At 37.2% G+C, this 15,786-nt stretch overlaps 1 pseudogene; it reads right to left on the minus strand.

Annotated features, from left to right (window-relative positions):
- Positions 1–7,911: 7,911 nt before the first annotated feature.
- LOC147919576 (small nucleolar RNA R71) lies at positions 7,912–8,012 on the minus strand (annotated as a pseudogene).
- Positions 8,013–15,786: the final 7,774 nt, after the last annotated feature.

Below are 15,786 nucleotides of genomic sequence, written 5' to 3' on the forward strand. Positions count from 1 at the left end.
GTTATGTTTAAGGAGTAGTTAACATGATATGATATAGGTGAGGCTATGAGCTGTGAACATGATTTCTAATAAATAATGAAATCTTTGAAGGCAAATCAGATTCTGTATATACTTCTATATTCATCCAGAAAAGCCAATCTCGTCGCTTGAACTCATACGGATAAAAAAAAACATAGTGAAGAAGCCCATCAAATACTAACGAAAGTTATTAATTTATTCTCTAAAACTTGTCAAGAAGGGTTATAGTAGCCAGAGATGAAGGGCTTGGCACCACCCTAACGCAGTAAATGAATATGGTCTAAAATATTTAGTTCGTGACATATAATTAGCGATAATAAAATTGAAAAAATTGAACAGAAAAGTTGAAAACATAATTCATGAGAAGCATCCTAATGGCCCGATAGTGTGAATCCAACCAGACTGATCAAGAACTGAATGAATTGTCAACACTTGGATTGTAATTGGTACAAATAATATATCTCTTAGAGTCGCACCATATACATATTAAATTTGAACGTGGAAAATGTTGTTAACGATATGATTATGTAAACGAGTAAGGATTAGGTTAACAGTCACGAGTTCAGCTATTAACAAAATTGTTTCCGGTCAATATTTTAGGGACTTTCGAAGTATATCTAGTATACAATGCATCTTGATCTATTCCAAAAATATAATATCTTAAAATTATTGGAACAAGACATATGCTAACAACTAATATGTGTGATCCGAGAAACTCAATCAAATATAGTGCAATTTGAAGTAAAACAAATAAGAAAATGGAATATAAATTCAATAGTATAAAATGAGACAATGCATACCAAGATTTATCATGACTATCAGAGATTCGACTGCATGGACGGTGATCTAATAGTTGAATTATAAGACTAATATGAGTTTTTAGTATAATTTTAATCAATTATATTATCATATAAATATTTCTTAATATATGATACATTCATAATGATTGAAATAAATAAAAAAAAACTAAATACAATTTGATGAAGTGGAAGTGACTATGCTTTCTTAACGTAAGTTTTAAAGATAACAAATAAAATCTGTTAAGTTTATCTTTTCTGTAAAAAGCTAATATCTTTTAATAAAACTCTCAAATGCTTTCCACGTCATTTTGATATGTTGCTTGAAATGGTTATGGTCCTTATGGATCATATGTTTTGAAATGTTGTATGCGTCTTTGCCGGTTTGTGACAATGGGTTTCTCCTTTTATAAGAACTAAACGTTTTGACCGATAGAATGATAAAACATCATCATCAAAATATGTCATTAGAAGTAGGAGACCAATACGAAGCCTGCAAGAGCCAACTCCTTCGAGCGAGAGGGTTAATTTGACCCTAATCCATATTAATAAAAGTTTAGAATGTTAAATTTGGCTATATAAATTTTTGAATTCATCTAGTTACTTTCTTAGTTTTGAATTATCTGTTTTTTTTTTTACTAACTTAAAATCATGTTCCGTCATATTGTATATATCCCTAACTTTTGAATTGATAAAAATACGAGTAATTGTTATAAAATAATATTTTCTCCGTTGTAAATTAATTGTTGTTTTAGATTGTTTCACACAAATTAACAAAAATAAAGAAGTGGTTTATTATATCTTGCTTGACTATTAGAATACAAAAATATTTTATATTCTATATATTTAATAAGTGACAAATGGAATAATTTTCTATTAGAAAAATACTAAAAATACAACAATTAAATTAAAAAAAAAACTAAACGTTTAATGACAACTATTTTGAAACAGAAAGAATAGTAGTAAATAATTATTAGATCAATAACTTTCTTACAGAATTTTAGTTTCGTATAACATCACTTGTTGCCAAAATGATTTCCAACTAAAAAAAACCAGCTTTTTAATGAGGAATTGCACTCTATAACCAACAAAAAACTTTAATTCAAAAACTAACTACACTAACCATTAAAAGATAATATATACTAATATATAACATTTTATCCCTCTACCACCATCCCTATTGCCACCATCGCCGGCAACCACCGCCAGTCACACTGATATGCTCAAATTAATCCCTAGAGCTACTCTTTCAAAAAAGAGATCACTATAGTACTTAGGGGTCGAATCCACACAGACTCAAGATCAAACACAATAGATTATAGAGTTTTATAAATTACGCTAAACAAGTTAAATTGAATTAAAATAAAAGCAATGCAAATATTTAAATGAAAGTGTTGTGAATTCAGAAAATCAAAAGAGTTAAGCCTAGGGAATTTCTCAAGAAATTATAAAATATTAAATCAGATATATAATTAAGGTTCAAGCAATAAAGATCAGATCTAGAACTCTAAACTTTTAGTAAATTAAATCAGTTCTCGCTGTAAATAATATCTAAATTTAAAACCAGAAAATCCAAATCTCTTTGTAAAATTCCAAGTTAAAAATCAGCTTTAAGAACAGGTTTAGATAAGTTCACAGAATTATTAATTCAAATCTCTTTGTAAAAAACAATTCTCTCATCAATGGTTTAATCAGGAAAACAATTATATTCTCATATCAATTTATTTCCCTAAAATAACAATTCTAGGTGATCAATCAAGAATTATTGTGAAGAACAACCAATGATGAAGATCATATAAGATTAAGAACCCTAAAAATCTCAGATCTAATAAATCATAAAAACCCTATGAAAAACCCTAAACCTAACAAGCCAATTACTCAGACATGTTGAATAAAGAACAAATCATAACTCTGAATAACATGCAATAGATATTAAAAAGTAAAAGAGGGAGTTCAAGAAATCTTCTCTCTACAAAGAATTCAGATCTATCTCTCCCAAAAGCTCTCAATATCCTTTCTCTCAAAAACTGCTAGAAGATAACTTAAGGGTTTCTAAAACCCAAAAACAATATATATACATCCTAAAATACGTCCAGGGGTTTATGTTACAATTGTAGAAGACTTTGGGCAAATTTGTAAAACTTCCAATTTCTTGTTCTCTCGTCGGGTAAACATGAGTGTCGATCGATGCCCTTTTAGGTGGTGTCGATCGATGCTCTGACTCTAATCCGACTCCAACTTGATTTCCTTCGGTAAAATGCTCCAAAATGATCCAAATTGTTCCATATTGCTCCATCCGTGCCAAAATCCTAGATAACCTGTAAAGACTCAAAAACAACCTAGAAACAAACCAAAAGACTCAAAAAGCACACTTATATCATGGTTAAAAACCGTAAAAACCATGATATATCAACTCCCCCAGACTTAGCCTTTGCTTGCCCTCAAGCAAAACAGAAACTTAGAACTGTGAAAGAGGTTTGAAAACAGGGAACTCACTCAACTGCATGATGATTCTTTATTCACACTCTTCATTTACCTGACTCAAGAACTTACTCCTTACTCAAATCCCACAATCCTCTGTAATCTCTGAAATCTCCATTGTCATCTCATTACATAAATTAAAGCAAGTACAGGTGAGTTCTGACCTTGGTGTATTCAAAAAGTGGCATATGGACTCTCTTCAGGCCAAGACATTCTTCTTACATCTCCTTTCCTCTCCCTTTTCTCACTTCCTATTTTCTTCTTTTCTTATTCTTTTTTTTAGCAAAGGTGTAAGCGAATACCGGGGTCATCGGTAATTTACCTACCCCTCGCTTCCAAGCTTTGTGTGATCATTTGACTCAAGAGTAGAATAATGAGGTCACTGATAATTTACCTACCTCTCTAAACTGATCAAAATCATCTCATCTTTTATTCTTTTTTTTTTTTTTTTTGAATAACTGAAGGGAAGAGAGAGGGGAAACATACTTTGAAAAATTGCACTATCTTGTATGGCCCGAAAAAAGAAGTCTAGTCCACTGATTTCCAACCCCAAAGTAAGAGATTAAGTCCGGTTAAAATTCTGATAAAAGTTGAGACAGCATTGGTTGAACTAGATATCCTTTGAATAAGGGCTTTCAGGATTGTTGATACAGCTCATAGTCTTTCCACACTTCAGTTCTGAGGTCAAGCTTAGTCAAGAATCATTAGAGTGTTAGCCAAAGAACAAGAACCATCAGTTAGAGATCATAATTCAACAGAAATTTTTGAAAAATTTGACTCAATAAAAACAAAAATACGGTTTTGACACAAGACACAAAAACCAAGTTAGTAGTTAGTACTAACCCCCCCCCCCCCCCAGACTTAACAACATTGTCCCCAGTGTTATCAAGCAAGGGAAAAGTCAAGAAACAAAAATTGTGTTGAAAAGTTGAAAGAAAAATTGAACAGATTCTCGGGTTACCCAATCGGCGTCGATCGATGCCATTCAAGGCAGCATCGATCGACACCTTCGGCGAATGGTGAATATTGGCTGAATCTCCTTGTTTGTTGCAGTTAGTTGTGTGTTGTTGGATCAATCCTTTGATGTTAATTCTGTTAAGAAGCCCTCAAACACAAACACAGGTTAAAAGCAACATGATAGATAGATAGTTCATAAATCCAAACAACTTTCAAACACAAACTGACTCAAAGCAAGAAGAAAAATGAGTCAATCCTAAGAAGAGAAAAACATAAAGAGAACCATGATCAGAAGCTAAAATGTAACAGAAACATCATCAGCACCATCATCATCATCAGTATCGTCAGCATCGTCAGCATCCTCAGCATCGTCAGCATCCTCATCAGAAACAGGATCAGCAGATGGTGAAGATGGCGAAGGGGACCTGCGCCTAGTATGCCTGGTAGGACGAATGCAGCCACACTGAGAAAGTCGAGCCATGCCATTCCAGATGGCACGCAAAGCAGAAACCACATAAGTCTGATGAGCTCCCTTGTCCATAGTGGCGGGATCCTGCTGTGGCTCTGGAAACTCAAATGTCGCGGTCCCAGAAGAAGAACCAAACTCAAAACCCCCAGCAGGGTTAGTAGCAGCTGCAGCAGCAGAAGTAGTCCGTGGAGTGCGATGGCGACGAGAAGGAGCAAAAGCAACGTAATCATCAACAGAAGGGTTAAAACGCAACTGCTCAGGATCACTACCAATGGTGGTAAGATCAGGTCGTGGAAGGCGAACAAAGTGCTCTCCTGTGTCATCAATAAACCTCTATAACAAACCCGGTTTCAGCCAATGTGCACTCCTCAAATACTGCTCATCCATAAGTTGTCTCTTAGTGACAACACTATAACCATCAATAGGAATCTTCTTGAACTGAAGGATAGCAGTAATAAGGCTCCCCACAGCCTCTTTCTTAGCTCCAGTACCCAGAAATGGCTTGGTCTGAAGCTCAACCAAGGAATGTGCAAAAATAGCCCCAAGGTTGAGGCACTGAGGGTCGCGACGTTCAGCAGAAGCCAAAGAAGGGACCATGGCGCGAACTCCAATGTTCAGAAAATAAAGCTCTGCTGCTCTCATCTTATTAGGCTCCATCTTACACTGAAAAGTGGTAGCAACAGCTCTAAGAACATACCGGAGTACAGGATGGCAGACCTCTGATTGAAGCATCTTCTTGGAATTATACACACCAAGTCCTATGTAGGACCACAAAGGAGAGAGATCCTCATAATGCTTGGGCAAAGCAACGTTCTGATAAAAACGGACCCAACGAAATACATCACAAATATGAGCAAAAGTGATACTATAAGGCATTCCGTTGATGAAGAAATGCAATACACCGGCTCTTGACATCGGCGCCTGCTCATTCTCATAAGTGACCCTAACAGATGCCATGAACTGTCGCACTAAATCCGGATGCAAATCATACTGCCTAGTGCAAACGGTTCCTAAACCCATCCTATCAAGCAAAGCCAAGACCTCATCATGAATTCCCAACCTATGAAGAATAGCAGAATCAACAAACCTTGTAGGCTTGATATATCATGGTTTTTGTGGTTTTTAACCATGATATAAGGAGTCTTTTAGTGTCTTTTCATTTGTTTCTAGATATTTTTGAGTCTTAGCATGAAAGGAGCGATGGAGCGATTTGGATCGTTTTGGAGCATTTAATCAAAGAAATCAGTTTGGAGTCTGATTATGAGAAGAGCATCGATCGACACCAAGATGATGGGCATCGATCGACACCAAGTCCAAACCGAAGAGAGAGCCAAATTTGGAAGTTTTACAAAGTTGCCCGAAGTTTTCCATATTTGCAAGACTAGTCCCTGACGTGTTTTAGGACCTATATATATAGTTTTTAGGTTTTGCAAACCCTCAAGTTTCATTCTATCAAGTTTTATTTTTCTGCAACCCTGAGAGATTTTTGAGAGCTATTGGAGAGAGAGATCTGAACTGCTTTGAGAGAAGAATTCTTAAACTCCTTTCTTACTCTTTTAATCTCTATTGCATATTATTCAGAATTATGTCTTGTTCTTCATTGATTATGTCTGAGTAATTTGTTTGTTAGGTTTAGGGTTTTTCACAGGGATTTTATGAATTATTAGATCTGTTTATTTAGGATTCATTATCTATCTAGATCTTCATCTTAGGTTGTTCTTCATATTAATCCTTGATTGGCCATCTAGAATTAATACTTTAGGAAAATAAATTGATATGAGAATATAATTGTTTTCCTGATAAAACTTTTTGATGAGCAAAATTATTTCTTGCAAAGAGATTTGATTAAATAATTTTGTGAACAATCTAAACCTGATTTTATTGCTGATTTTTAACCTAGAATTTTACAAAGAGATTTGAATTTTCTGGTTTAAATTTAGATATTATTTGCAGTGAGAACTGATTTAATTTACAAAAGTGTTTAGAGTTCTAGATCTGTTCTTAATTGCTTGAATCCTAATTTATTGATTGATTTAATATTTCATAATTTCCTGAGAAATTCCCTAGGCCTAGCTTTTTGATCTTCTGAATTTACAATAGCTTTTATTTAATATTTTGCATTGCTTTTCTTTATTTAAATCAATTTGTTTAGCATAATTATAAAACTCTATAATCTATTGTGTGTGATCTTGAGTCTCTGTGGAATTCGACCCCTAAGTACTGCAGTGATCTCTTAATTTGAGAGAGTAGCTCTAGGGTTAATTTGAGCATATCAAATTTTGGCGCCGTTGCCGGGGACTCTTTTGATCTACCACTAGATTTGAGTTTTAGATTTTGTCTAAACTTTTTTTTTTTTTTCTACTTACACGTTTTTGTTTTTCTTCTCTTTGGTGTTTCAGGTTCATGCCTCCTAGACCTCACACAAGGAGCAATAAGTCTGGTCCTACTGTGAATTTGTCAAACCAAGAGTTTGGAAAACTTGAGCGTGAGAACAGAAAAGCAGCTAAATCTTTGAAGATGGTTAATACGATCATTCTGATGCGAGATGAGGATGGTGCTTTGAGGGATCAAGAGGGCCACTTGCGCAATGAGCACGGCCAAAAGCTGGATGCAGAAGGCAATGTGATTGCCGAACCTGTTGTCAACGAGCAGGCTGTCGTGAACCAGCAAGCTGGTGTCGTTGATGATCCGGATCTTGGTGTCGATCGACACCAACCAGGTGGCATCGATCGACACCCCCTTCCTGCAGACGGACGTGGAGCTGCCAACCACGTCCAAAACCCGGTTCGAAGACAGGAGAACAACCGAGATCTGATCCGAACTATTGCTGACTACAACCGGGCTGATCTGGTGTATGAGAACCGGTCTGCAATTGTTCCTCCACCATTCCAGAGGAATGACTTTGAGCTGAAACCTGCGTACTTTCAACTGGTTGGGCAGAGACCTTTCTCTGCTTTGCCCAATGAGAAGCCCTTGGACCACATTGAACATTTTGAGGATCTGGTGACTAGTATCAAGGCTAATGGAGTGACTGAGGACTTCATATTCTGCAAGCTCTTACCATACTCACTTGCAGGAGAGGCATCTCAGTGGTTGAAGCAGTTGCCTGCTGGATCATTGACAAGCTGGCGTGATGTCAAAGTGGCTTTCCTCAACCATTTCTATGATGATGCAATGTCAGATGAGTTGAGAATCAAGCTGTCTTCTTTCAAGCAAAGACCAGATGAAGCCTTCGAAGCAGCTTGGGTGAGATTCAAGGCTTACCAAAGGGACTGTCCACACCATGGTTTCTCAAGGGTTCAATTGCTAAGTATCTTCTTCAGAGGGTGTGACTGGGAGTATCAGTTAGCTTTAGATGCTACAAGTCATGGGAATTTCAAGACAAGAATGCCAGAAGATGCTGAATTGTTGATTGAGAACTTAGCTGCTAGCAATAGTACTAAGAGAGCAGATGCTGAAAGGAAGAGATTACATGGAGGATATGATTCAAATCAGCTAGCTTCTGTTAATGCTAAGCTTGATTCAGTGCACAATCTTCTTGTGGGAAAGAAGTCAGTCCAATTTGCTGCTGAAGTTGAGACATTTGAGCCAGAGCCAGAGAATTCAGAGGAGAATGTCAACTATGTGTATGGAGCTGGGTATCAGGGACAGAGATTCGGTAATCAGCAAGGAAACAGACCTTACAATGGTGACCAGAAGCAGCAACAGAACAATGGCTATACAAGAACCTATGGGAACTCATCTTATCAGTCTCCACCTCCTAAGAATTCTTCAGAGAGTAGAATGGAGGCCATGCTTGAGCAGCTTCTACAAGGTCAGGAGCAATTGACAGTGACATTCAATGGGAAGATTGACAATGTCTATACTTAGCTGAATGGGAAGATTGATGCATTGAATGTTCATGTTAAGAAGCTGGAGATTCAAGTTGCACAGACTGTTGGGTCTGTTAAACGACAAGAGAGTGTTCTTCCAGCAAGAACTGAGTCAAACCCCAGACATGCTTGCAATGCCATATCAGTGCAAGATGAAGATGATGGTGAACTTGCTTCTTCAGAAAAAGAAGAGAAATCGACCAATCTCTCGGTTTCAGATGATGGTGTCGATCGACACCACCTGGGTGTCGGTCGACACTCATCCCAGACGAGCCCAGAAACCGCAAAATCTCAGGTTCCAGCAGTTGAGAGGGTCTACAAGCCTAAGATTCCTTTTCCCAAGCCAAGAAAGTCTAAGCAAGAGATGGAGGAAGCTAGATGCAAAGCAATGATGGACAAGGTGATGATTGAGATGCCATTGATTGATGCAGTGAAGCTTTCACCACCACTTAAGCGCTATGTCAAGAGAATGGTATCAAATGGTTTGAGCCCTGAGGAAGGAGCACTGCTTACTAAGGATGTCAGTGCGATTCTGTTAAACCCGCCTCCACAGAGGAAGAAGGAGAAGAAGCAGGAGGTGGTTGTCTCTAAGGAAGTGAGTGCAATCATTCAATGTAGGACTGCGGAGAAGTTACCAGATCCTGGAAGCTTTGTACTTGATTGCTCTATCTCAACAGGAAGGTTTTCTCACTCACTTTGTGACCTTGGCTCTAGCATCAACTTGATGCCACATTCTGTTGCTGTGAGACTTGGGATGACAGAATTCAAGCCAACTCAAATTTCTCTAATCCTAGCTGATCGATCCAGAAGAACTCCTGAAGGTGTTTTAGAGGATATTCCAGTTAAGGTTGGCAACTTCATGATTCCCACTGACTTTGTGGTGCTGAAGTATGATCAAGAGCCTAAAGATCCTCTCATCTTAGGAAGATCTTTCTTGGCTACAGCTGGTGCCATCATTGATGTGAAGAAAGGACACATAGCACTGAATGTGGATGGTTTGAGTATGAATTTCGAGATGGATAAGCTGAGGAGGGCTCCTACTATTGATGGACAGACTTTTTCTGTTGAAAAAGTTTCTGCTACATGAGCAATAGGCTTAGTATCGATCGATACCCCTTCAGCATCGATCGACACCCCTCCACGTCCACGACAAAGCTTTTCCAAAACTGATGCTCCAAGTCAGAAACCTGTTCCCAAACAGAAGAGTCACCAATCCACGCTCCAGAGCCCTCAGGTAAGGCCAAGGTATGCATCTTCTTCTCCTAAACTTCCTCCTATCATCAACAAGAATTTCAAAGAGATAAACACTGTTTTGCAGTTAACCAAGCCACGAGATTATCGTAGAGCGCTTGTTTCTTCTGTTGATGATTTTGCAGGACAGAAAAGATACCCTCCCATACCTAAATCCCACCCTGGTCCTGTTCCTCACATCCTTGGCAAGCCTCATGCACCTAAAGCTTATACACCACCTTGGATGAAGAGGACATTCTCTTGGAAGCATTCGTTGCCATGCTCTAATCCTCCGGATGCCTGAGCTCCAACACAGTCAAGCTAATGACTGAAAACAAGCGCTTAGTGGGAGGCAACCCACTGGTAGGTTTTTCTTTTTCTTTTGATTTTTGATTTTTGATTTTTATTTATTTTATTTTTGCTTTCCTCTTACTTGATAACACTGGGGACAGTGTTGTTTAAGTCTGGGGGAGGTTATCTACTAACTCTGTTTTTGTTTTTGTTTTTGAGTTTCAGTTGTGTCAGTCAAAACCATAAAGTTTGAGTCAAATTTTTCAAAATTTTTCGTTTTGTCTTTGGGAATTATGATCTTGACTAATGATTTCTCTTATTTGGCTAACACTCTAATGATTATTTGTTTATGCTTGATCTCAGAACTGAAGCTTAGAAAGACTATGAGCCTTATCAACAATCCTGAAAGCCCTTATTCAATGGATATCTGATTGATCTAACGTTGTCTCAACTTTTATCAGGATTTTAACCGGACTTAATCTCTTACTTTGGGGTTGGAAATCAGTGGACTAGACTTCTTCTTCAGGCCATACAAGACAATGCAATTTTTCAAAGTATGTCTCTCCTCTCTCTTCCCTTCAGTGCTCTAAAAAAAAGAATAAAAGATGAGATGATTTTGATCAGTTTAGAGAGGTAGGTAAATTACCAGTGACCTCATTATTCTACTCTTGAGTCAAATGATCACACAAAGCTTGGAAGCGAGGGGTAGGTAAATTACCGATGACCCCGGTATTCGCTTACACCTTTGAAAGAAAAAAAAAAAAAAAAAAAGAAGAAAAAGAGAGAAAAGAAAAAAAATTTGGAAGTGAGAAAAGGGAGAGGAAAGGAGATGTAAGAAGAATGTCTTGGCTTGAAAAGAGTCCAAATGCCACTGATCAATACACCCAAGGTAAGAATTCACCTTATTTATGCTTTAATATTGACTAATGAGATGACAATGGAGATTTCAGAGATTCCAAGGGATTGTGGGATTTGAGTAAGGAATGTTGATGCTTATCATGGTTAAGTATAAGAAGTAAGTTCTTGAGTCAGGTAAATGAAGAGTGTGAATAAAGAATCATCATGTAGTTGAGTGAGTTCCCTGTTTTCAAACCTCTTTCACAGGTCTAAGTTTCTGTTTTGCTTGAGGGCAAGCAAAGGCTAATTCTGGGGGAGTTGATATATCATGGTTTTTGTGGTTTTTAACCATGATATAAGGAGTCTTTTAGTGTCTTTTCATTTGTTTCTAGATTGTTTTTGAGTCTTTACAGGTTTTTAGCATGAAAGGAGTGATGGAGCGATTTGGATCGTTTTGGAGCATTTAATCAAAGAAATCAGTTTGGAGTCTGATTATGAGAAGAGCATCGATCGACACCAAGATGATGGGCATCGATCGACACCAAGTCCAAAACCGACGAGAGAGCCAAATTTGGAAGTTTTACAAAGTTGCCCGAAGTTTTCCATATTTGCAAGACTAGTCCCTGACGTGTTTTAGGACCTATATATATAGTTTTTAGGTTTTGCAAACCCTCAAGTTTCATTCTATCAAGTTTTATTTTTCTGCAACCCTGAGAGATTTTTGAGAGCTATTGGAGAGAGAGATCTGAACTGCTTTGAGAGAAGAATTCTTAAACTCCTTTCTTACTCTTTTAATCTCTATTGCATATTATTCAGAATTATGTCTTGTTCTTCATTGATTATGTCTGAGTAATTTGTTTGTTAGGTTTAGGGTTTTTCACAGGGATTTTATGAATTATTAGATCTGTTTATTTAGGATTTATTATCTATCTAGATCTTCATCTTAGGTTGTTCTTCATATTAATCCTTGATTGGCCATCTAGAATTAATACTTTAGGAAAATAAATTGATATGAGAATATAATTGTTTTCCTGATAAAACTTTTTGATGAGCAAAATTATTTCTTGCAAAGAGATTTGATTTAATAATTTTGTGAACAATCTAAACCTGATTTTATTGCTGATTTTTAACCTAGAATTTTACAAAGAGATTTGGATTTTCTGGTTTTAAATTTAGATATTATTTGCAGTGAGAACTGATTTAATTTACAAAAGTGTTTAGAGTTCTAGATCTGTTCTTAATTGCTTGAATCCTAATTTATTGATTGATTTAATATTTCATAATTTCCTGAGAAATTCTCTAGGCCTAGCTTTTTGATCTTCTGAATTTACAACAGCTTTTATTTAATATTTTGCATTGCTTTTCTTTATTTAAATCAATTTGTTTAGCATAATTATAAAACTCTATAATCTATTGTGTGTGATCTTGAGTCTCTGTGGAATTCGACCCCTAAGTACTACAGTGATCTCTTAATTTGAGAGAGTAGCTCTAGGGTTAATTTGAGCATATCAAGGCTCAATCTCAACTCCCAACCATGCATTGTATAGCATTGTCTCATAATCTCCCCAAACACCCACTGGCCTATTGATGAATTCAGGCTTGCTAAGCTCAGGAAGCTTGTGTTTAGGCCATTCTCTCTCAGTTGGAATTGGTAGACCTTCTTCTTTTGGCCATGGGAACCTTGATGGAATGGGAGATGGAAGAGAGGGGTCAGGTAAGGTGGTGGGGACCGCCGGAGCTCGCGGAGGCGGACGGCTTCCGGATTGACGAGGTGGCCGAGTTGAAGAGGAAGCTTCGCCGTCGTTTTTTCGAGTCCTCTTGTTGGATGCCATCACTCCAAAACACGAAATTGACACTAGATCCAGGTAGAGGAGAGAAAATCGAGTGGATTAGAGCTTTGAATAACTCAAAACGGGGTTGTATCGAGAGAGTTATGAGGATTCTAGGCTTTAATCGGTTTTGGGTTGAATGGAGGAAGAAGACGAAGTCTTGCTATTTTAATCTTCCTCTCTCGGGCATAAGTGGTATCGACCGATGCCCATCCAACACAGCATCGATCGATGCTTCTTCTATCGGACCGGCCCATTTTCGATTCAAGCCCACTCGATTGAAACCCAGCAAAATCAAATCCGATGGCCCGTTTTCTCGTCTTTGGTCCATAGTAGCGTCGACCGATGCCCATATAAATGGTATCGATCGATGCTAGCTTTGATCAATGGTATCCGTAACCTTTTCTCTTTATATATTTTTTTTATTTTCCTGAAACTATAAAAACTCAAAACCAAAAATTAATATGTTAGTGATCCTAAAAAGCAAAAATTCAAAATAATTAATTCTTACCAGTGGGTTGCCTCCCACTCAGCGCTTGTTTTAAGTCATTAGCTTGACTTGGCAGCAGATTAGGCAGAGGGTGCATCATCCAAACGTACAATGTGTCCGTCTGGTATCTCAGCTTTCGCCCAATAGTGTTTCACCCTTTGGCCATTAACAGTAAATTTCTCCCCTTTTGAGTTCAACAGCACAATAGCTCCATATGGTCTGACTTCTTGAATAGTAAAAGGACCAGACCAGCGGGAACACAACTTTCCAGGAAACAGCTTCAAGCGGAAATTGTAAAGGAGAACCTGGTCATTAGGCTCAAATTGTCTGGAGATGATCTTCTTATCATGATAAGCCTTGGTCCTCTCCTTGTGCAGCTTGGAATTCTCAAATGCATGAAATCTCAGCTCATCCAACTCATTCAACTGCACCAACCTTCTCTCTGAAGGTGTCTTGGCATCAAAATTCATCAACTTAACTGCCCAGGCTGCTTTGTGCTCCAACTCCACTGGTAGATGACAGGCTTTCCCATAAAGCAGATAGAAAGGAGTAGTGCCAAGTGGTGTCTTATATGCAGTTCTATATGCCCAAAGTGCAAGCTTCATAGCCCAATGATATGCTCAAATTTACCCTAGAGCTACTCTCTCAAATTAAGAGGTCAATGTAGTACTTAGGGGTCGAATTCCACAAGGACTCAAGACTACACAATAAATTATAGAGTTTTATAATTAAGCTAAACAGATTAAATTGAATTAAAATAAAAGCAATGCAAAATATTAAATAAAAGCTGTTGTAAATTCAGAAGATCAAAAAGCTAGGTCTAGGGAATTTCTCAGGAAATTATGAATTATAAATCAATCAATAAATTAGGATTCAAACAATTAAGAACAGATCTAGAACTCTAAACACTTTTGTAAATTAAATCAGTTCTCACTGCAAATAATATCTAAATTTAAAACCAGAAAATCCAATTCTCTTTGTAAAATTCTAGGTTAAAAATCAGCAATAAAATCAGGTTTAGATTGTTCACAAAATTATTAAATCAAATCTCTTTGCAAGAAATAATTTTGCTCATCAAAAGGTTTTATCAGGAAAATCAATTATATTCTCATATCAATTTATTTTCCTAAAGTATTAATTCTAGGTGATCAATCAAGAATTAATATGAAGAACAACCTAAGATGAAGATCTAGATAGATAAAGAATCCTAAATAAACAGATCTAATAATTCATAAAATCCCTGTGAAAAACCCTAAACCTAACAAGCAAACTACTCAGATATATTCAATGAAGAACAAGACATAATTCTGAATAACGTGCAATTGAAATTAAAAGAGTAAGGAAGGAGTTTAAGAATTCTTCTCAAAGCAGTTCAGATCTCTCTCCCAAAATCTCTCAAAATCTCTCAGGGTTGTAGAAAAATAAAACTCTCTAGAAAAAGACTTAAGGGTTTGGAAAACCTAAAAACTATATATATATGTCCTAAAACACGTCAGGGACTAGTCTTGCAAATATGGAAAACTTTGGGGCAGATTTGTAAAACTTCCAAATTTGTGATTCTTCATCGCCTAAAGAGGGTGTCGATCGATGCTAAGGCAGTGTCGATCGACACTCCCTCTCTGTTCTGACTCCAAGTTCTTTTCCTCCGAATTATTGCTCCAAACTGATCCAAATCGCTCCACTTTGCTCCATCCATGCTAAAAACCTGTAAAGACTCAAAAACAATCTAGAAACAAATGAAAAGACACTAAAAGACTCCTTATATCATGGTTAAAAACCACAAAAACCATGATATATCACCCAATCTTTCCTTGTAACACCCACTGTTTTCTCTAGGATCTCCTTAATCTGCCTGTTGGAAACCTCAACTTGTCCATTGGTCTGAGGATGATATGGACTAGCCACTCTATGTTGAACACCATACTTTTTCAGCAGCTTCTCTAACACTTTATTAATAAAGTGCTTGCCTCCATCACTGATGACAATTCTAGGAACTCCAAACCGCGGAAAGATAATGGTCTTAAACAGCTTAAGAACCACAGCAGAATCATTCGTTGGACTTGCAATTGCTTCAACCCACTTGGAGACATAGTCAACAACCACTAAGATGTATTGATTCTTGTAAGAAGATGTGAATGGTCCCATAAAGTCAATGCCCCATCAATCAAAAACTTCAACCTCAAGGATAAAGTTTTGTGGCATCTCATGCCTCTTACTAATCTGACCTTTCCGCTGACAAGCATCACATCTAGAGACAAACTCATTAGCATCCTTGAACATTGTTGGCCACCAAAACCCAGCTTGTAGAACCTTAGACACTGTCTTGAAAGTAGCAAAGTGTCCAGCATAATCTGATCCATGACAGTGAAAAAGAACATCAGGAACTTCTGTCTCAGCTAGACATCTTCTGTAAACACCATCACTGAAATGCTTATACAAATAAGGCTCATCCCAATAATATCTCCTTAGCTCTATCAAGAACCTCTTCTTATGATAGCCTATGAATTTGTCTGGT

Source organism: Camelina sativa, chromosome 20 (assembly GCF_030686135.1).
Source record: "Camelina sativa cultivar CO46 ecotype springtype chromosome 20, ASM3068613v1".
NCBI lineage: Eukaryota > Viridiplantae > Streptophyta > Magnoliopsida > Brassicales > Brassicaceae > Camelina > Camelina sativa.